Source organism: Nannospalax galili, unplaced genomic scaffold (assembly GCF_000622305.1).
Source record: "Nannospalax galili isolate Female #2095 unplaced genomic scaffold, S.galili_v1.0 scaffold56, whole genome shotgun sequence".
NCBI lineage: Eukaryota > Metazoa > Chordata > Mammalia > Rodentia > Spalacidae > Nannospalax > Nannospalax galili.
This window is the reverse complement of record NW_008340065.1, coordinates 378,778-400,166: the sequence shown is the minus strand read 5'-3', so window position 1 is coordinate 400,166 and position 21,389 is coordinate 378,778.

Below are 21,389 nucleotides of genomic sequence, written 5' to 3'. Positions count from 1 at the left end.
CCTTTGCCTTCTAATGCTGCCTGGGACCTTTTACCCTGCTCCATAATTCTAAAAAATGACCCCTGTCATAATTTCCTTCACTAGAATAATATGGAGAGATCTAATCCTGAATCCTGCTGTCTTATAATTTAATATAAGAGGTAATTATTATTCAAAAGATAATGTTGCAGATATTGAAAATATTCTGAAGTTTGAGTCTAAGGAAAAAAAAAAGGAGAACTCTTAGGTATGTGGGAGCTTTTTATCACCTCGCCTATCAAGAGAAGCAAGGCAAAGAGGCAAAGGGGTTTTAATGAAACAATATTAGAATGTATATGGGTGCCGCTGGTGGTTTGTATTGTGCGAAGTGCGCTTGCATCGTCTTCAATCTACCGAGAGGAACCGAATGCCTCGTTTCCAAAATCAAGGACGCAAGGAGCGCAAGCGGTAATTTTGTTAAGTTTGAAGTGTGCTTTGGTGCTGTTTGAAGACCTCAACCCTCTGATCACATGGGTGAAGGGAAGATTTGGGGGGTGAAGGGCTGCAAAAGCAAGGGAGAACCAACGGCGATTGAACAGCTAGATTCAAAGTGAAGCATTAGCATATACCACAGAGAATGAGCTTCCTTGCGGATGTGATATGAGGGCTATTCGTTGACAGCCCTGGAACAGCCAAGACAAGACACCTGCGCGCGCGCACTCACACACACACACACACACACACACACACACACACACACACACACGGCAGGTTATCTCTTCCAGGATTCAAAAGCAAGTGAACAAGAAACAGATACCTGAAGGTCTTCAGAAGAGACTTAAACTTGGCCTGCTCTTCAAGCCCAAGGAGCAGGATTCTAGACATATGCCTGAATCAGAGCTTTCCCACTGGCACAGAAAGAAACTAGCCCTTTCCCGGTGACAGCCAATCAAACAGGGAAAGGCCAGCCACACTGGAGGGATATATTCTTTGTTATTATGTGGCCTGGAAAGATGGGTCAGCACAGAGTCAGGGACAGGTCTGGGAAACGTGACCATGGAATACTGAATGGAATTTCTCAGCATCGTTTCACAAAAAAAGAGGGTAAGAGAGTTTCTTCTACGTGACGAATGCTCTTGAGGTTATCTATCTGAAAGCTAATTCCCATTGCCAAGCTGCATGAAATAAAGATTCCTTTCTCACTTTGTTTCTACCCAAAATTCAAGTTATGGTAAAATGAACAGTCATAACTAACAGCATAGGGAAGATGACATGAAATCACAGAGATCACCCAGTACGGAGGAGAGGGCTAAGGACATCCAGAACAAAAATGATTGATCTGAATGGAATTATAATCTCAGGCTCCTCAACAAACCCCTATGCAGCTCCATAAACATCAAACTCAACAGCACGCACACACGTCTTTATAGCCTCTTTTGTTTTGGCTTGGTTTTGCTCTGGGAGCAGTTCATTTAAGATGTAATAAATTGGAAGGGTGCTCCCCCACCACAACACACACACACACACACACACACATACACACACACACATACACACATACACTCACACACACACACACACACACACACACACACACACTCCCTCCATCCCACCATAAATCTCCAGACCGTGCAAATGAAGTAAGTCTCATTACAGACAAAAAGAAAGGGTCTTTCCAGGCAGGGACATCTTGGACTACCATTAAAGTAATCATTAAAAATAACAACCCACCTAAGGGAGAAAGAGAGGCATTCTTTAGAGATATATATTTCATATATATATATATATTAATTAGCCAATACTATTAAAAATAGGTTTTGTAGGCTTAAAAAGGAATTGAAATTCAAAATGCAAGAAAAAGCAGAAAAGTTGATGTGGGGAGCTGGAGGGGCATGTTTATAGGAAGGCCTATAATTTCCTACAGCGCTAGTAGAGAGAGCCATGAAACAGTATCCATAAGGAACCAGTAATAAAGAACTGTGCAGAGAGATGGGGAGACTGTGCCTACCTGAATCATTTCATGAGTGAGAAAGATTTAAGAGACCTGGGAGGTTCTCAGAGACACTGGACAAGGCTTTCCAATAACCGAACAGAGGTACATTAAGGTGGATGCACAGGTAGATAGGTAGAAAGCACAGAGAGGTAATCAGCAGGCTAAAGATACACTAAACATTTTCTGCTTCACTGTGGTACGTTAGCAAGGGATCTCAGTTGTAACAAGTCAGGAAGAGGTAAGAGTAAGAAAATAAAAATTCAGGGAAAAGGCAGCATGAGGCAGCCCCATAGCCAAGCCTGCTCTAGCAGTGTGGCTGACTCTCCCCATGCCCAGCTATGCTGGAAATCATTCTGTGGAATTATGATCATCCTGCAAAGTGGGAACTGTCTAAATATGAGACGTGAGCACAGATTTGCTTCCTAGTAGCTTGACAAAGAAACAGAAACCACGCAATTTCAGATTCTGTAATTCTGGACCGAAAAGCTCAGGATTTTGTTCACTTACACTACACAAATCTCAATACGAAAAATGAATAAACAGTTGGGAATGCTGGTATGTGCTTGCAATCCCAGCACACAGGATGCTAAAACAAGGAGATCAAAACTTCCAGGCCAGCCTGGCTCGCACAGTGAGTTCAGTGCTACCCTGGGCTGCACGATGAGAGCCCCCATTTGAAAAAGCAAAACAAGGGACTGGAGAGACGGCTCACAGGCTAAGAGCACTGACTGCCCTTGCAGAGGACCCACATGGCATTTGATTTGATTTCCAGCACCCACATGGTAGCCAACAACTGTTTGTAACTCCAGTTCCAGGGGATCCAATGCCCTCCTCTGACTTCGGCAAGCATTTCATGACATGGGTGCACTTAAATGCATGCACACAATACACTTACACACAAAATCAAAATAAAATATTTTTAAAAAGAAAAAGCAAAACAAGAAACAGTAGAACTATGCAATCAATCACAAAATATATGTACTTTGCCACCAACTAGGGTAGGAACTCTTGGGTCCTGAAGGCTGCAGTATCATTTATTCACAATGCCACTGTTCTTTAAGGAATAAACAGGAAATTGTGAGTTAGAGAGATGGTTCAGTGGTTAGGAACAGTTGTTGCTCTTGTAGAGGAGCGGAGTTTGGTTCCCAGCACCCATGTCTGTTGGCTCACAATTGTCTGTAATTCCAGCTCCAGGGAATCCTGGCCTCTGCAGGTATCTGAACACATATGTGCATGCACACATACAGACATAGATATGAACATGAATTAAAAACCTTAAAAATAAAACAGGAAATTGTGCTCATAGAGGCCTCAAACAGAAGAAAGAATATACAAGATTTTAAAAAATAAGGTAAGGCTGGGGCTGCAGCTCAGTTGGCAGAGTGTTTGGCCAGCCTTCATGAAGCCCTGGGGTTGATCAAGAGCACCACAGAAATCAGGCATGGTAGCATGTGCCTATAATTTCAACACTCATAAGGCAGAGGGAGGAGGATCAAGAATTCAAAGTCATTTTTGGTTGCATAGCAAGTTTGAGGCCAGCCTGGGCTACATGAGACTCTGCTTCAATGTTTTTGGTTTTTTAAAACTATTTATCTGTTTTTCAATTTTTATGTATATGAGTGTATTGCCTGCATTTATGTAAGTGCACCGGTGTTGTACAATGCCTGTGGAGGTCAGAAGAGGGTACCGCGGATCCCCTGGAACTGGAGTTATAGATGATTGTTAGCCACCATGTAAGTAAGTGCTGAGAACTGAACCTGGGTCTTCTACAAGAACCCAGGTTAACTGGATTAACTGCTGAGCCATCTCTCTAGGCCTTTTTGTTTGTTTTCAGATAAGGTCTCTTTGTAGCCCCAGTTGATCTGAAACTTGCTATGTAGATCAGGCTGGCCTTGATCTCACAGAGACCTGTCTGCCTCTGCCTCCCAAGTGCTGGGAATAAAGGTATGCAACCACTATGCCCAGCTCACATTTTCTTAATTAAAAAAATGAATGAGGTGCTAGAGAGATGGCTCAGCAGTTAAGAGCACTGGCTGCTTTTGCAGAGGACCTGGTTTTGATTCCCAGCACCCACATAATGGATAACAACTATCTGAAACTCTAGTTCCAGGAAAACCCAGCAGTCTCTTCTGACCTCCACTGGCATTGCATCACACAGGTGCATTTACACACATGCAGTCAATATACTCATACACATAAAATAAAAAAAAATATTTTTAAATGAATAAAATAAAGTAAGGTCAGAAGCCAGAAGCTGTAGAGTTATGATGACTACATATCCTAGACAGAAGAAACTGGCCAGCCAACTCCCAGCACGTCACTCTCAGAACTTGCTAAGCTCCTATCACCCTTGTGTCCAGCATATCTGTGATCTTGCCCATAAAAAGGACCATTCCTGACACTTGACCTGGAAGAAGACCTTGAAACAAGGATTTAATTGCAAGCAGAATATTTTAGAACAAACCAGGAATTCCTGGGAAGGGAGCAAGACAGAAAGAGAGGGGAGCACCAAAAATGAAACTTGTTATCAAGAAGCTATTTTGCTGTTAGGAACCTAACTTCCATCTCATTAGGCATCTCCGGGGACTGCTACAGAATTCCACCTCAGCACTGCCCCATCTGAGAGGTAAAGGACCTTGAGTCTTCATCAATACCTTCTGTAAGATGCTGGCACACTGTGCGTGCGTGTGTGTGTGTGTGTGTGTGTGTGTGTGTGTGTGTGTGTTCATGTGGATGCCAGAGGTCAACCTTGGGTGGTGTTCATTAGGAGCCACCACCTTGTTTTTTGAGACAGGGTCTCTCCTCGGGACCTAGGGCTTGCTGATTTGGTTAAGCTGGCCAGCCAGAGAACCCTTGGGATCCACCTGTCTCTACTTGCCCAGCAGTGCTGGGATTGCAAATGTGAGTCACCATGCTGTCTTATATGAGTATGGGGAATCAAACTCAACTCCTCATGCTTGCATAGCAAGCAATTTACTGACTGAGGTAGCCTCCCCTGCCCTGGGGTACTGGTACATCTTTAACAGCCAGAGAAGGGGAGGCTAATGGAGTCATAATTATATTTGCCTTTATCCATGATGTAAATAGTCCTACCATGACTCACTTCAAGCTGCCAAAAGAAGAGAACCAGACATGAAGGACTTAGGAAGAAAATCCGGGCCAGCTATCATTAAATAGTATCACCAACTTATAGACACAAACGATACAATCTCAAGACAAGAGCACAGAGACTAGCAAAATGTAGCAAAATCATTAGGAAATGGAGGTACATTATCCTTGCTTTTCATATCATTTATTTAATTGTAAGTGCATGTAATTTCATTTTAATGACAGCTGTGTTTAACAATCAACACACACAATTCTTGCAAATTTAATAATTAGCATGAGGCAGCTCTAAACTACCAGTGCACAAATTCCTTTCACCACTGGCTGAAGGGTATCCCCAATGGAGAATGAATAGGGTGCTCTGGTTTTCAGTATAGGCAGTAAAGTAAACCCCCAAGGCCAGAAGTTGGATACTGGGCCAGTACAGAGTGAAGAGAGGACCTGGAGGGCTCCCACAGAATGGTCTAGGCCTTTGAATCAAAAGCTGACTCTACTTCCTCAAAGGTCCTCAAACATTCTTCCTGGTTTCCTGTGGTATAGAATGACTAACTCTGCTACTCTGGTTCTTCTTCCCTATTTACTCGGTTCTGAACCACATCCCCTAAGTCATCCTGCTTTGTGCTTTAAGTCTGGAAGCTACCTAAGTAATTCCATGCCCTCTGTGCTGGATAGCTTTAGCTGTCAACTTGACACACCTGGGTAGAGGGAGCCTCTATTGGGGAATTGCCTCCATTGGACTGACCTGTGGCCATATCTGTGGGACATCTTCTTGATTACTGAGTGATGTGGGCAGGCCCAGATTGTAGGTGGTGCCATCCCTGGGCAGGTAGGCCTGTGTTACATAAGAAAGCAGGCTGAACAGAGGCCAGGGGAGCAAGCTAGTAAGCAGCCATCATCCAGTAAGCAGCATTCCTCCATGGCCTGTGCTCCAGCTCCTGCCCTGATGAACTTTGACCCAGGAAATGCAAGTCTAAAAAATCCTTTTCTCCCCAAGATGGTATTGGTCAGAGTATTTTGTCACAGCAATGGAGAAACAAACTAGAACACCCTCCCCTCTCTCTACTCCACAAATCATTACTCCATCCATCTTTCCAGGTTTGTTGAGGAACTACAACTCTCCTACACAGTTTGCCTCTCTTCTGGCTTTCTTGAACTCCTATCCAGTCAGCTGTCCTATACAACCAGCTCCTGGAGAGGACCCTCTTGACTGCCTGCCACATTCATGCTATGATGCTTTGGATCCTTGTAGCTCCCAGATTCTTCCCAATGCTTCTGAAAGAGGTCCCCAGCTTCCCTTCTCCTCTGGTTCTAAGCACCAGAAATGGCTTCAGGAGGAATAGCTCACCCATAACTTGAAGGTCATGGCTGAATTCAGTGGAATACTGAAGGCTTCCTATGGATGAGCCCAGTCTCTCCCTGCAGCCCTCCTGCCCCTACCCCTCCAAGCCCTAGATGATCTAATAAATGAAACTCCATTCCAGTGTCTTGGCTTTATCCCTCCATGTTTTTCTCTATCCTTCAAAAACTATCTCCTCCCCCAGCTTGCTGATGCACACATTCCTCGCCCACAACCCAGGCTCTCTCCCTATTCCATGTTTGGATTGCTCTGTCATGCTGATTCATGCTGCTCAGGTCAATGGATGTTTTAGGTACTTGCCCCGTCCTCTTCTTGCTTTTCAACTCTGGTTCTCCCCTGGGGCATCTGGCAATGAATTGCACACAGTTGGGCTTTAATACTTGCTGACTTAATGTTTGGCCCATTTCAATCCAAATCAAGTAGATAAGACCAAATTGGGAGTCAAAAACATAATTACACAGCTAAGATAGTCTGTGTTATAGCACATGGTCTATTGAATTGATCAAAGATCAATAATAATAATTATGCTGGGCGTGGTGACACGATTTTTTTATTCCAACCCTCAGGAAGCAGAGGCAGGCAGATCTCTGCAAGATCCAGGCCAGACCAGTCCACATAGTGACTTTCAGGTAGGCTGGGTCTAGGGAGGCCCTGTCAAAAACAAGCAAACAAACCAGAAAACCACAAAAGGAGAAGGAGGAGAAAACAATTTCAAGTTATCTGAACGATTAGCTGATGTTTTTGAAGCATTTTTATCTTCCTTTCTCAGTATTTGACTTTTCCCTGCCATACAGAGTAACTCTGCTTGGAGCCAATTAAAGCACGCTTCCTTGTAACACACAGGGAAAGTAAGGAGTCGACACAGGAAAGACCCTGAAGTAATGTCCTAGGAACATCAATGTGGAGACGTTTTTAAAACATTACCAGAGTGTGTTCATTACTTTTCTCATTGTTTTGACAAAATACATGAGATAAACAACCCAAGGGTCCAAAGATTGGTTTGGGTTCATGGTTTTGGAGGATTCAGTGCATTGGGGCAGGGAATGTGCAGCAGTGACGCGCAGGTCATGGCAGAGAGGAATCAGAGAAAGGGGATTACAAGCCCTTAGCCAACTTGCTTCTTTTTCACTTTTTGATTCTGTGAGGTGGGAGGGGGAGGCTAGGTAGCCAGCGGATGAGTCCACAGTAAGGGTGGGTCTTCCCTCCTCAGCTCATCCTCTCTAGAAATGCTCTCGCAGACATACCCAGCACAGAGTCTCACCATCTCCCGGGCAGTTCCAAATTCAGTCAGGTTGGTAAGGAAGATGAACTGTGAAAGAGAGTGAAGAAAGCAAGCTCTAGATCGATGCATATGCTCCAGTAACTCCTTTTCCAAATGGTGCTCATGAGATTGTGACTTAACAAAGAACGGGTTGTATAGTATTCAGTTCAAAACTAGGCAAGGGCTGGAGAGATGGCTCAATGGTTAAAAACACTGGCTGCTCTTGCAGAGGACCTGGATTCAGTTCCCAGCACTCACATGACAGCTAACAGTCATCTATAACTCTAATTCCAGGGAATCTGATACCATCTTCTGGCCTCTGAGGGTATTACATGCATGTGGTACACTTACATACATGCAGGCAAGACACTACAAAAATAAGAATGAATCAAAGTGAATCAAAAACAAAATTTAAAAAAACAGGAAAACCAAAACTACAAGCCATTTGTGGTGGCATGCCGTATGCCAAAAAGGGAAAGCACAAAAGCCTGTGAAGGGGACTGTTAATTCCTAGACGTGAAGAGAGGTGAGAGAGAGACACTAGCTGAAAGAGACACCCGCACAGAAGGCAGAAGGATGCAAATGAACCTCTTTATTCAGTGCTCAGGGTTGAACCTAGGACTCTGCACCTGCTACCCCAGGGCTACCACAAGCTAAATCCCTGACCCTTGTTATACTTATGTTCAAACATGGCCTCGCTAAGTCGACCAAGTTGGCTTTGAGCTTGCAATCCTCCTGCTTTGGCCTCCTAAATGGTTACATATGTAATTAGAGGGCTATACTAATAGACCTCACAGAGTAGTCTATATTTTAGGGAAAAGTCTTAAATGAAGATGAAAAGAATAAAAAAAATAGACAATTGAAATAGACGTTCATCTCTATGCTTCTCTGAATACTAGAAATACTTAGATTTGGAGGAGGAAATGTATGTGCTTAGGAGTTTCCAAATGGGTGCTCACGAGATTTGTGACTTAAAAAAGAATGGGTTGAGTAGTATTGGCTAAAATCTAAAAAGTAAAATTACTATCAGAATAATTAAAAGTCTCAGTTTTATCAATTCTGTTTGATTTTATAATTTAACGAAGTTGATTATAATCATCTATTTTTGGTTGATGACTCAATATCCGCTTAAACTAAATCACTCACCTTTCAATTTAAAGCATACAGATGATTTAAAACAACAAAAACCCAATGAATTGGAAGGTTGATCATACAAATCCCAAGGATAGCAATCACACCAGCAAAATAGTGAAATCAAGAAGGAGAGATATCTCACAAACTCCTCGTTGGTAGTCTGGTCTCCAAGAATGGTCTACTTCATCTCTCCAGAACTGCTCTCAGTCTATTAACTCAGTGAGATGGTGCCAGTACCCACCCTTGCTGTGTTTCTAAGATTAAAATGACTTGATGTACTATTAGATCTTCTTTCATATATGCATTCTTTGACCCATCTTGCCCCAAAGTAGGTACCCAAGGTTCCTGTGCCATAGCAGGGTGAGGAATTCTACACAGAGAAAGGCCAGGAAAAAACACACTAGGTTTCGCTGAGTTCTCCCTGATTTATTCCATGAGGTCATGACCCCTTTTTTTTGTCCAATCAGATATCTCCATTACTCTCTCCGTTTTTCCTCTGATTTAGCATAATAACTCAGTTTTCCCTGAGTCTCTGAGTCTTCATTTCTGAACGCTGTCAATTCACATAAAACTTTGATTAAATACACTAGCTGGGCTTCTCTCTTTGTTCGTCTGCTCATTGTTACAGGGTGGCAGTTGTGAGCCTTGGGACGGGTGAGGAAAAGATGGGAATTTTTCTCCCTATGACACTAAGCACTGAGGGCACACATCCACACTGGTGATGATGATTATTATTACTATTAATGTGTACAATGGAGATAATAGTATTGTCCCTCTAAATAAGTCTTTCTGGTCCTAGGAAAGGCAGACATAGTTCTTTGATACTCAAAGCCTATGAAAATCTAATTTTCATTCCCAAATCTACCTTTCTTACTACTTATATCTATTCTTTCTCACCCATAACTCTAATAATTAAAAAAAAAGTCCAGTCATTCACTGTTATGAAGCGCAGAAGTGGAGACCAGGTTACAAACATCTCAGGGATCACCCCTCCCCTTAAAAAAGATGCTGAGCTCCATAGCAGGTGACCTCAGAGGGATGTGGAAATAACCCCCTTGCCTCCCATTCCCTCCTGTGCTGACAAACGTTGCTTTACAGAGAGAGCCAGACCTGTGCCTGCCTCCTGCCACGGGCTCACAGCGCATTCTGTCCTGTTGAGTAACTGGGTATCAAACAAGAGTAATTGACAGTTTCTCCCCCCAGCCTCCCTCTCGGAGTAGCAGTTTCCCAGGAGCCGCCTTGTACAACCTCAAACACTTTATTACTGGTCAATTTGGGTTTCCTGCCCACTTTAAGTGGCCGTGCTGAGGGTCTTCAACTCTCTCTAGCCCTCACTGATCAATATTAACAGTCACTTCCACAGCATTTCCCTGCTACTCAGCAAGGCCAGGGACTGGCTGTAAATTACCACATTGCCCGTTCATTGTCCTGAGAGAAATGTTGTAATTCAAAAGTTAGGGCTAATTATGAACGGCATTTCTTCCCCACTTCTCAGGATCCCCATCAAACAAGGAGCTGGAAGAGAATTGCAGAGCTTGTCCATTTGGAGACTGTTTAACCAGAGGATTTGGCTGTATCTACTTCTCCCCACAGATGCCTTCTCCATCTGGAATTTATGGACATTAGTCTAAATATTTCTAGTTCTCTCTCTCTCTCTCTCTCTCTCTCTCTCTCTCACACACACACACACACACACACACAGACAGAGACAGAGACAGAGATACAGAGAGAGAGCAACCAGAAAAGTCAGAGCAAAGCCATCATCCAATAATAACGTTAAAATCATGGGTTTATTATCAATGTGTTATGGGCACATTAAAAACAAAAGACATCAGGATTAAACAATTATTGGCTGGAGCTCCCGTAGTAATCTTTATGAGGTAAAATTTAACAAGAAACAAACAGCAAGCCTTGTCTATAAGCAAATAAGGCAGGCAGAAGCACTGTGAATGCAAATCTTTGAACCTGGTGGAACTGCAAATGGAAGCCCCCTGCTGCTGACAGCTGACTCTGCAGTGGAAGGTGACAGGGACAAAAAGTCACCAAGCGTGGGTCCTGCGAAGTGGGGGTACAGATCCATCACTGAGGGGTCTTCTTCCGGGTGCATGGTTGAGTGGAGAAATGCAGCCCAGAAACCCATGCTGTGGCCCTCCAAGTGGAAGAAAGACTAAAGTGCATGCATAGCAGAGGGAGGGAGGGAGGCGCAACATCAGGCTGATGGACAGGAGCAATAACTATTTTTAGACCCAAGAGGACCCTTCTCCTGAAAAGATGGATTAGGTGTGTCACCCAGAACCACCTCAGCTGAGTTGCTTTTCGGTTGCTTCTATGTGTTGCCACACGAGGCTCCCTGAAAGAGCTGGCACTTTGGCTAGAAGCCACCTGTGCGGAAGGAAGGGCCCTGGAGCAGCCAAGGAACTCACACTCTCAGAAGCCCTGAACTCACACAGCCTGGGAAGGGACAAATGGCAAGAATCTGAAAACCACTTAAAATAATCAAATCTTTGAGAAAGAACCTTTCATATGTGGGCTTCTGTGGAGGCGGAAAGGTGGGGAAGGGTGGTCAGGACCTGTCCTGAGGCCTACAACCCCACAGGGGCCACTCTGGACCTCATTTTCCCCTGAGCTTTTTTACCCATTCATCTGTGAAGTTGAACTTGATCCCAACTAACCAGCCATGGCTTTACAAACACCACTGTGAGATGCCATGGACCGCCCCTTGGTCACCACACTTAGCCTCATGGCTGAATGTATAAGCATCTCCTCTTCCTCAGGGAATGAAGACCAACTTCTTCTGGACTTTGTCCTTGGTTTCTCATCAAGAAATAGCTCAACTCAAACTCATGCCACTGAAGTCTACCTGCACTGAGTCCTCTGCCCAGGTTGAAATGGAAAGCCACTTTAGTGGGGCTCAACTCTCTACCTGTCTACACAGAGAATACAAGCCCTATGATTCTTGATTGGGGAACTTGCCCATCTCTCACCAGCCACTCAGCGCCCAGCAAATGGCCTCTTTGAGCAAGGCAACCAGTAGCCAGAGTGGGTGGGAGGAATCTGGGTACCCACGGACAGTTAGCTTCCCTTGAGGGCCTGTCATGTACATGCGCTGGGTGCATTCTCCTCACTGGAAAGAAAGGAAATAAGTCTGGGTTGAGCATCAGGGCGCACACTCTCCACTCTCTTTGTTTCTCCCCTCCCTGCAAGGAGGCTAGGATAAGGGATCTTAGTTTTTCAGAAACACCACAAAAAGACAGCAGGAAGCCACTGGCTGAGTGGCCACCCTTCACCTCAGCTTCTGGGGCTTGTGGCACAGTGCAGGGTGGTTGCCTGCTGATGTCTGCTCATCGAGTATTGGGATCCCTGGACTGTCCCCATTTGCAAGGACTGGCCCACCAGCCTGGTGACTGGCCGATCTCCAGGCTCAGGACCCGGATGGGAATTAGACACCAGTCACCCGATGTTCTCTTTTGTTTAGAGAAAGAGAGAAAGGAGAGAAAGAGAGAGAGCGAAAAATAAAATCCTCGATTATTTAGTACAAGTCATTTTACATGCTGGGATAATGAAGTATAAAAATGCCTTCAAAGAACTGATTTCCTACTTTTAACTCACTGCCAGCCACAGTCTTTGTGAGGCCTTTCTGGAACATGCACTCCCGTCCCACTCAAACAAAAGAGCTGCGAATTCATTAAACTCTTTAATTATGCCTTTTTATTTTTCTCCATTAGCAAGTCCTATCACACAAAGTAAATAAAGCCACCGTGGTCTTCCCCCTCGGCAGACACGCTGACTGTTTTTATTCTTTATTCAGTTTACAATATAAAGGGCTATTTTCCCCTCCTATTCTTGGCCAGTTTCCTAGCACAAACCCTGCACGTAGAAGTGCCCAATGGTACACGAGGTGTCTGAAGCGGGTGCAGGAGCATTGGGCATTACAAGCACATACCCCAGTCCTGGCTTTCAAAGTACCCGGAGCCAAACAGCACTTTCCGCCAGGCGCGGAAAAGATATTAGTTTTTTTTTTTTTTTTTTTACTTTAGTAAATTTTCTTTTAATTTTTTTTTTTTTTTTTTTTATACTCTAGTAAATTTGCTTTTTACATCTATTTCTTTTCAGAAGGGCCTGTTATTGAGCTTACTGTCCACAAATTCCATTGATCTCAGGCTGTGACTCAATCCATACACTCACGCTTTGACACCAGCACAGCAAGCGAGCGATACAAATCCTGTTCAGGCTACAAACTTATTGATTTTATAGATTTCCCCCAAAGTTGTGATAATGATATATCATTGTTAAATTTGGTAGAACAAACTGCTTTCCCAATCTGTCAATGTGAGCATGAAAACCAATTCACAGCCTTGTTTAGAAAGCTTTCGCATCACAAGAATGAGTACGGCCAGAGGAAGCGGATCACCGATACCCAGCGGCTGGCATCAGCATGATGTATAATACTTTTCTTGCTGCCCTTTTCTGACCCACGGCACACTGGGCTGCTAGACTTGTTCATACTGGCTACAATTATCCACAGCGATTCCTCCGCGGGATGTGCAGTATTAATTATTAACAACTGGGAGCATGCTGTTTGGGTGACCCACATCAGTAGGTTTTAAAAGACAATTTTGGTAATTTTAATACGCTATTTAAATGCAGTTGGATATATTAGGATCCTGGGATTATTGACTTTAATGGGTCAATTTTTTTCCCCTGCCTTCCCCTTCTCATGCCCCATCTTCAAGAAGGATGACAGCTCCATCCAGCAGGGGGCAGACATCAAAGATTTCATTTGGAAAGGACACGCCTTCCCATCTTGCCTAGGCCTGCTGCATTAAGAGATGCCAACTCCTTTAATGCTACTTGGAGTCCTAGTGGCCTGGTAGGATTCCATGAGCTTTATTTCTCCCTAAGGTATTTGTGACTCTGTTTCCGAAGTTACATCCTCTAGCATCCATCCATGCACCTATCCATCCATGCACCCATCCATCCACCCATCCATCCATTCATCCATCCATCCATCCATCCATCCATCCAAATGCCCTCCAAATATCTCCACCCTCTCTCTCACCCTCTAGATTTGTTCAGTTTTTTTTGTTTTTTTGTTTTTTTTTCTGAAATAGGGTCTCACTATGAAGTCCCAGCTGGCCTGGAACTTGCTATATAGACCATCCCAGACTAGCCTCCATCTCACAGAGATCTACCTACCTCTTCCTCCCAAATGCCAAAATTAGACCACCACGCGTGGCGCATTCAGATTATCTAATGCTGAACATAACCATCTAACTCATTTCAATATCCATGTTAACATCTTTCCCAAATTTCTAATCAACAAGGACTGTGTGATTTCCTTAAGTCAGGAGGAAAATGATTTATTTCTGACACCTTCCAAAGGGCCTATTTTCCTTTCTTTTGAAAACTTTACTCTGTGTGTTCTTCCTTTTCTGTCTTGTCATATCACCTGGCTTTTGCTGCCTTTTAGCTTCTTATTCAGAACTGATACCTACTGATTCTCCCACAAGCTAATCCATTACTGCTTCCATTAATTTGAAGAATTCAACAAAACAAATGGAAACCAAGCCAGAGACTCACTCTTTTTTTATATTTTATTATTTTTATTTTTGTGTATGAGTGTATTCCCTGTGTGTATGTGTGTGTGTATGTATGTATGTATGTATGTATGTATGTATGTATGTAAGTGCCACCATGTCATATAATGCCCTCGGAGGTCAGAGGGAACTGGAACCGGAACTGGAGTTACAGACAGTTGTTACTGCCATGTGGGTGCTGGGAATAGAACTAGGGTCCTAGTTCATGCTAACAGCCAGTGCTCTTAACTGTTGAGTCATCTCTCCAGTCTGAGACTTACTTCTTCAGATAAAATCTCGACCTCTCTCTACAAGATTCTTCCACTGCCTATTTGTTTTGTTTTGTTTTTTAACAGAGTCTCATGTAGCCCAGGCTGGCTTCCAACTTACTGCATAGTTGAGGATGACCTTGAACTCCTTATCCTTCTGCCTCCACTTCCCAGGTGCCAGGATTACAGGTCTGTCCCACCACATCCAGCTTCCATTGCCTTTTAAAAGTGTTTTCTCCTTCTCTACCCTCCAGCAGCTCCCCCACCCCGAAGTTGTAACTACTTCTCCTTTGAGACTAAATAACCCTTACTCTCCCTGCTGAACCCAAGAAAGTTATCGTGAGAAATATAGTTTTATCATATCATCTTTCTCAGCTAAAATTTCAGCTACTTTCACTACCACAACTGCTTTATCTCTCCCCTAACATCAGAGCAGATGAATTCCATCATGGCTTAGCACCCAGGTTTCTTATAACTCCAATGTCTAGAAACTGAACTTAATGAATAGTTTCTCAGTCAACCATGTGGCTGTAAACAGTCACAGTTAGCCATTCCACTTGAGTATTCCCAAAGCTAACCTGACTTATGTTCATTAACACTTTTTCTTATGTGCATCTCTACAGAATCATTATGTTGACAATAGATTTTCACACAACTTTCTTACAACATGAGAGGGGATTACTGTAGGTACCACCACCCTATTTCACAGATCAAGGACTCTGAGGCAGAATTTATTATGGGTCATGGAACCCATAGCATATAACTGGACCTTAAACCAAGGTCTTTTGAACCATATACTCAATGGCTTTTCCAGTACATATATATTATATAACTATTTCCTCTGTTGAAACATTCCTCCCCTTTATAAGGGAGTCTCCTAAGACTTAGGAAACTCATGAACTCCCCTCCCCAAGGGTATATAAGTAGTAAATAATTTCTGGCAAAAGAAGACTCTTCCACTGAGCAAGGTGTACACAGAACTCTACTGATGTATCTGCCTGAGCGTCCCATGTTGCTGTAAGTAACCCCAAGAAATACTGGTTCGCCAAGCTAGCCTTGGATGGAATAGTTTCTTTAGTCTGTCTTTGGTGCCTCTCAGGAAAAGTCAAACAAAGTCCTGTCTGCGATGTAGACGCTGGAAAGAGGAGAGGCTAGTGGGTTGCAGGCCCTGAAGGAGCTCATGATCAAAGATTGGAAAGATGAGAGATTTGGAATTTAAAGACTAGCACAGCTCAAGCTACAAGATTTCTTACAGACACAGATCCAGTGTAAACTTCCCAAAGCACTTCTAAGAGAGTTTTCAGAAAAGCAAAAGTACAATTAAGTCCCTAGCCAGGAAACCAACAATTACATAGATGGGCTATTCACCCCCATTCATCCTTTGCAACTTCCAGAGGGTTTACTGGGGTATCTAGACTCAGGCAGTCCCTCTCCAAGGACAGGTGGAAACCTACGTCTTTCTGAGGAAAAAAGCAGACAATTAAAATTTTATGACAAATAACTCCCCCTGTCACGCCCCGAATTCTTACTCTGACCACATACACACACACTTGCGAACCTAACCGCCCCCCTGTTCATAATTGCACCAGGCCGAGTGTGCAGAGCCTTCACACAGAATGATGGCTTCCCCTGTCTCCTGCATTTGTTCGTCTCCTTTGGGAGGAGCAATTTACAGAAAGCATTATCGATTTTTGCCATAATAGGTACAGAGATGCCTCACGGTTCCCACTCAGCTGGCTCGCTCTCCGCATCACAACTGTCAGGCCAGTTTGTGAAGCCCCGTCATTATTTTTTTTCAAGGAAATCCATCATAAGGCTGGGGTGTAGGGGAAGGTGAGAGGAGTGATGAAAATAAAATTATTTTCACCTTGCCATACGAAAGAATGTGCAGGCCCTTCACTGGAAATGAGTGCAAGTGCCACAGAGCAGCAGGAAAATAAAGGAAGGAAAAGAACATTTGCAGAAGCTCAGGAGAAATTAAAACACACACATGCGCGCACACACACCAAAGAGGAGACATATTTGATATATCTCTAATGCAGTTACTCTAAGGCTCTGGGCCAGTCATTCCTCCCCAGGGAGTGAGGCACCTGCAGACATTGTCTTTACTATGGAATGAAGAGAAAGTAGGTGTGTGTGTGTGTGTGTGTGTGTGTGTGTGTGTGTATACTTCCATCTATGCACCCCAAGGAATCTGTCTTGAAACTCTTTTGTCTGCAGACCACCCACCCTTCAGAGACCACCAAACCCCACTACACTTCATCTCTTTGTGCCAGAAGTTCCTTGTGTATCCTTGCTCCCGTCCTTTCCTTTCACTGATCACCAGAAGCTGCACCACTTGGTAACAGATCAGCCTGTGAATATATATGGTATTGACTTCAAATATTTCTAACATTAAAAAGGAGCCTCTGAAAAACAGAAAAATAACAGAGGGGAGAACTACACTAAACACATTCTAGATAGCCCAACGAGCCTTGCCTACATTGGATTTCCATGCAGGTTGCTGGGTTCCTGGGGAAGGTGAGCACTTATCATCCATCATCCATGGTTCAGGACGTTCCCTTTGCCCCAGTTCCTAAACACAGACCAGTCTGAGGCTCAGAAGATTTAATCCAAGAACTGGCTCTGGGTCTCATTCTCAGTTGCTCAGTTCATTAGCCATGAAAAGTAATAGCCATTTAGGAGACTGTTGAAGAGGCGGGCCACAGGAAGAGCACACTTACACAGCTCTGCCTACATTTCATGTCGCGGGCCTCTGATGACAGCAGTTTAAAACTGTCAAAATACAGTATGAAACGTGGCCAGTTTGGGCCTGCAGAGAGAGCTCAGTCATAAGAATTCTTGCCTTACAAGCATGAGGACCTGAGTTTGCTCCCTCAGAACCCACGTTAAAAAAAAAACAAAAAAACAAAAAAACTGGATAGTATAGACCTTTAATTCCAGCACTCGAATCACTCAAGAGGCAGAGGCAGGCAGATCCCTGTGAAATTAAGGCCAGCTCGGTCAATACAGCAAGTTCCAGGCCAGCTGGGGCTATAGGGAGACCCTGTTTCAAACAAACAAAGAAAAAACGAGCTTGGTGTGGTGGTGGACACTTGTTGGAATCCTAGTATTGGGGAGGGGAACACAAGCAGATTTCCAGGGCTACTGGTCAGCCAGCCTAGCTGTGAGATCTAGACTACGACAGACTCTATCTCAATAAACAAAGTAGACGGTGCCTGAGGAATTACAGCAACGTTGTACTTTGTGCCTCCCAGAATGTGCACGCACAAACACACACATTAAACACACACACACACATGCACACACAGACACACAGAACCTGGCCAGTTTGTTTATAGGAAAAGGCAAGGATCTGGTGATGTTTTGTTCCAAGAGGTATTTCTTGAAACAACATTTATTTTAATAGAAACTTAACACCTAACATTTCATTCCTTTCCTCCTTTTCTCCAATTTCTATATTGCCCAATTTCAATAAACCTGCTCTTGAAAACAAACATGTGTCTCCCCAACTCTCTCTCTGCTCCTACTAGGGGAGAACATCTACAAATAAAGTAAGTTTAGAGGAACTGGATCCAGTTGAAAAATAGGTGGATCTTGAAAGAGCTTGGGTACTGGCCTTCTCCAGCCAGATCATGAATGGAACAGTTATGAAACAAAAGCCAGCCTTTCTACAACAGATCATATCGAAAGCAAGCTAAAGTGAGGGTGGGGATGGACAGTGGCATAAAACCAAAAGTCCTCATTATGTTTGATTCTCTTTCACCCTTGATGCTGCGTACATCACTCCAATACTCAATCTGAAAATATTTGAGGGTCAAGAAACACATGAGAATTTCAGTCATTCTGCACTCTCCCTTAAAAATTTTAGGGGCTTGCTTATTTATATTTTATTTATTATTTTTATTTTATGTGTATGAATGCATTGCCTGCATGTGTGTAACTGCACCTGCATCATGCAGTGCCTTCAGAGGTCAGAAGAGGGCGTTGGATCCCCTGGAACTGGAGTTATGGACAGTTGTTAGCTGCCATGTGAGTACTGGAAATCGAACCTGGGTCCTCTGCAAGAGCAGCCAGTACTCTTAACCACTGAGTCATCTCTCCAGTCCCTGGTTTATTTATTTTTACTTTATGTGTATGAGTGTTATGCCTGCATGTATATAAGTGCACCCATGTCATACCATGCCCACAGAGGCCAGAAGCATGCATCAGATCTCCTGCAACTGGAGTTACGGATAGTTGTTAACCACGAAGTGGGTGCTGAGATTTGAATCCAGGTCTTCTGCAAGAGCAATCAGTGCTCTTGACCACTAAGTCATCTCTCCATCCCCCTGCATTTTCCCTTTTTAAGTGTGTTTAATGATTGTACATGAATGTGGATCTAAGGAATCCTCTACAAGCTCCAGAGAGCCAACCAACCCAGGAGAAGATTAACTGAAGGCCCTGGGGAAAGAGAGACTAATGGCAGAGTCTATGTGGTTGCCAAATTTGTGGAAGTAAGATGTGTTAAGCTGCCTTTCATGTTGGTTCTGTTAAACTTCCCCTTGATCAGGTAACCATGGAATAATCATCAGCATTTTATTCTGTGGGGCTCATAGTCATGGCCAGGAAAACACAGATATTATTACCCAACTCAATAAAAGAAACCTTCCAGAAACACCCTGAATCCCTAAATAACAGTTGGTTCTACAAATACAGAGTTTTACAACAATACCAAGAGTGATGAATAATAACTTGGTGAAATCTTGTGTGAGCCAGACATTACGGTATTAAAGGTATTACAAGAATCTGTTCATATAATTCTGACAACAGATGTTTGCTGCGTCTCTCTAATGCTAGAACAGTGCCTGAGACCTGGAAGCTATGCAATAAATACCTGTGAAATTGATGAGCAATCCAAAGATTAATAGACAACAATATTCAGATAATGTTCACAAAGAAATATAACGGACCCATAAAATGCTAATAATCAGTGAGGTGCAAAGTAAACTAAAGAGCTAACATTTCATATCTAACATGCATAGTTTCTTTCTTCAACGACAGGGATTGAACAGAAGTGCCCGTGGATGCTATATAAGCACTCTACCAACGGGGTCAACATCCCCAGCCCTGCTTTGTATTTTTGAATGACAATTTCTAATACAGAAAAGAGTTACAACACGGACTGTGTGGACATAAATACTAAAAGCCTTTCTAGGGGACAATTGGGCAATGTTTGTCAATACTCTAATATTCATACCCTTTTAGCAGGAACTGACCCTAAATATCAGAGAATTGCGTGTAGACAGATGCATGTGAGATAATTATTAACACAATATTATTTAAAAGAGAGAAAAATTATATAGACTCTAAATGTCCATTTCTTTGGTTAACTGTTAAATGGTGACATAAAATTTGGCCCATTCACCTGATAAAATGCCATGTAGTGCTTTAAAATCATGCTTTTAAAGTAACATTTAATGACACAGAAAAATACATTATAATGTTGAGTTAAATGAAACAAATTGTATGGCATGGTCTCTATTCTGCATAATTCTGTAATGTCTATATGACTAGATTTTTATTAAAAACCTTCCTGAAGATGCTTACTGTAAAAAGGGGTCACCTGGGTGTGATAATATCCCACTTTTTCCAAAATTTGTAATGAAAATTTTTTTGAAGAAATATTTATCACATTGAAAACATAGGAAAATATATAGGAAATCTGAGGTACAAGGTCCATGTTTATACCGATTGAAGATTAGACCATTCAGTCCTTTCAGATATATATTCCTTACTCTCTCTTCAGGAAAATAAGGACCCTGGGTTCATTGTTTGACAGCATACTGACAGCCTAGGGGACACATATGGCTCATAGATATATTTTGTCCAATTTAAATAAGTGATTCTACGTAGAATCTACTCCCCCAGCCTACCCTGGTCCTCAAGTATATATATACACATATGGATTAGGTAAATATACAATCCTAATCTTAATCCTTCCTGGTCCCTGTATCAGCTCTTGGCTTCCCAATTCTGGATCTGCTGAGCATTTATCAATGCTAGTGAGATAGACTCTTGCTCTGTGATAAATTGAAGTCCTAACGAACATGCAGGTCTTGTGGATCTGTTTTCTCCCTCACAGACCCACCTGTATAATATCTCCTAGATAATTCTTCACCCTATTGGCTTTTATAAAGTCAAAGACTTGCATAAATTTTAGAAATACTCTCTCATGCTTTATAAGTAGCATGAGGAACATATCCGTGGTGGTTGTTATCTGTCAAATGCCTAGAATATACCAGAATGCATACTAGGTATAAGCAACTCCCATCCTCTTAACCCTAAAAAGGTGGTGCTTCCATTATATAGATGGTTGCACAAACACACAAGAATTTAATCATTTAAATCAACAACTACTGAGCACCTAGCTCAACTGACCCTTGGTACCCATTGAGCAGTGGTTCCAGTATCCCCTTATGATATCAGAATATAAAGAAACTCAAATTCCACATATGTCCGATCATAGTATTTCCATATACCCTATGCAGAGTCTCATATCTACTTTAAACTCTGGATTTTTAGTACAGGATGTGTTGGAGCTATGAGGTAACTTTGAGCCAATATCTGCAGCATCTGAGCCTGGTTCTTTCTCCCTTTACCACACTTCTTTCTCCCACAAAGGAGCCTCTATTTTAAGCTCCCTTGCTATTCCCAAACCTCTAGCCAAGTGATGGCTTAGTAAACTATCGTTTAA